The sequence below is a fragment of the Ornithorhynchus anatinus genome, chromosome X1, assembly GCF_004115215.2.
Source record: "Ornithorhynchus anatinus isolate Pmale09 chromosome X1, mOrnAna1.pri.v4, whole genome shotgun sequence".
Lineage (NCBI taxonomy): Eukaryota > Metazoa > Chordata > Mammalia > Monotremata > Ornithorhynchidae > Ornithorhynchus > Ornithorhynchus anatinus.
Genome location: NC_041749.1, coordinates 63,665,353 through 63,667,443, shown reverse-complemented (window position 1 = coordinate 63,667,443; position 2,091 = coordinate 63,665,353). Strand labels below are relative to the sequence as shown.

Here is a 2,091-nt window from a genome sequence, read left to right as displayed (position 1 = left end):
TAACTGTCAGCATGATAAAAGACTGAAGTAGGCTACCAGTGCAGGTTACACAATCTCTTTCTCTGGAAATCTTTAAAAAGGGTTTGGAGACCATTGGTCTTGGGTGGTTTGGCCATTTGTCTGCCTAGTGGTGTGGGATTGAACCATATGATCTATCATGGCCCCTTCCAGCTCTAGAATTCTGGGATTGGAACTTTCTCTGGCTTCACTCCCCCAGGCTGTCAGACTGTCTTCTTTGGTCAGATTTCTGAGTAGGAGAATCCACTCCCTATGAGTTCCAATAACCCACCAAATGTTTCAGCCTCTATGACTTACAACTCCACTCTGATTTCTCACCTCAGTTCTTATGGTCAATCCATTTAGCCTTCAGACTAAAATCCAGGGCTTTACAGACCCCCACTTCCTGCACCCTCTTTTCCAGCAGACTATTCTTTGTCTGTTACTAGAGAGCTCCAGTTATCTTTTTAGTAACACCTACTCTAAGGGGCCCCTTTCTGGATTGCACCTGGAGAGTTTCCAGTACTCTACCAGTCTCAGCTATGGGAGGGAGAGTCAAGCAGAGGCATGCCCATTCCATTCCTAGCTTGGGCAGTGACTAGTCAGTGGAAGGCAATCTGTAGAAAGCAGCACGGGAGAGAGTTGAGGTTGGAAACTCAGGTTTACTGCGTGGAAGAAGGCAGTGGTAAACCACTTTCATATTTTTACCAAGAAAACTCCATGGATACACTACCAGAACGATTGCAGATGGAGGTGGGGCATTCTGGGAGAGATGTATCCATGGAGTCTCTATGGGTTGGAGATGACCTGACAGCATAAAACAAGACAAGACTCTAAGGGGCCTCTATCTCAGTCTTTGTTGAGGAAGATGTTAAAGAGATTCCTGAATGTCCCGCTGACCCCTCAAACTAAACATGTCCAAAACAGAACTCCTCATTTCCCCCCCGACAAAACTTGTCCTCCCCCTGTCTTTCCCAATTGATGAAGATAATACTGTTATCTTCCCGGGGTCACTCTTTAAACTCGATGGACTGTTGCTCTCCAGTTGGGAGGCACTTGATCCTAAAAATAACATTAATATTTATTGAGCATCCACTGGGTGCAATGCAGTGCACTAAGTAAGCCCAAAAGAAGATGAGACATATTCCCTATTCATAAACTCTAGTAGAGAGTACCTCTAGAGTTCACCACAGGCTTCTACTGAAGAGATGTGGTGAAAAATTAAGACTGTGAGGCCCATGAGGGACAGGGACTGTGACAACCTAATTAATTTATAACTACCCCAGCACTTAGAACTGTGTTTGACACACAGTAAGCACTTAACAAATACCATTATTTTTAAAAAAGGATATTCAAATCAAAGGCTTATTTCAATGCAAATGACACAATTTTCCAATCATTGATGGAAAGCTGCTTTTGCAGTATAGAAAGCATACATCAATACACCATTCATTGGAGAAAAGGGAATGGAATAATGTACTCAGAATTTATTTTATCTTTTGAAGAGTCATGAAATCAAAAATCTGAACTCTATGGCAATTTAATTATTTGACTGCATGACTCACTCCTCCCACAGGAGGAGCAGAGTGTGCAGAAGCCCCATCTTTCCAACATTTAAGATAATGGAAGCTTGTGGTGTTTAGTTTCGATCTGGAGGTATGAGGAATTGAGGCAAGGACTATAGTCAATCAGTGGTATGTCCCGGGTGCTTACTATGTGCAGAGCACTTTACTTGGGCTAGGGAGAGTTCGACACAACAGAGTTGGTAGGCATGTTACAGTCTATATTCAATAGGAATGAGCTGTTACTTGGATTGCTGTCATTTTCAATGTGTTTAGTTTACCCTGTTTTCTGTTGTTCTTCTCTTTCCCTGTGTGTGCAACATACACTTCCCTCCTCCTCCTTAATAGTAGTATTTTTTGAGAACCTACAGTGCTTAGAACAGTGCTTGACACATAGTAAGTGCTCAATAAATAGCACTGATTGACTGATGGATTATTATTACCTGCTTTTTGCACAGCAATGTATCGGGCACTTGAGAGAATATAAGTAAAAGACAGTTCTTTCCTTGAGGAGCTTACAATCTAATTGGGA

At 42.3% G+C, this 2,091-nt stretch overlaps 1 non-coding gene across 1 annotated transcript; it reads left to right on the top strand.

Annotated features, from left to right (window-relative positions):
- Positions 1 to 487: 487 nt before the first annotated feature.
- Positions 488 to 625, top strand: LOC114807147. Its single transcript, XR_003755200.1, has one exon. It is a non-coding gene; the product is annotated as a small nucleolar RNA SNORA7 (small nucleolar RNA).
- Positions 626 to 2,091: the final 1,466 nt, after the last annotated feature.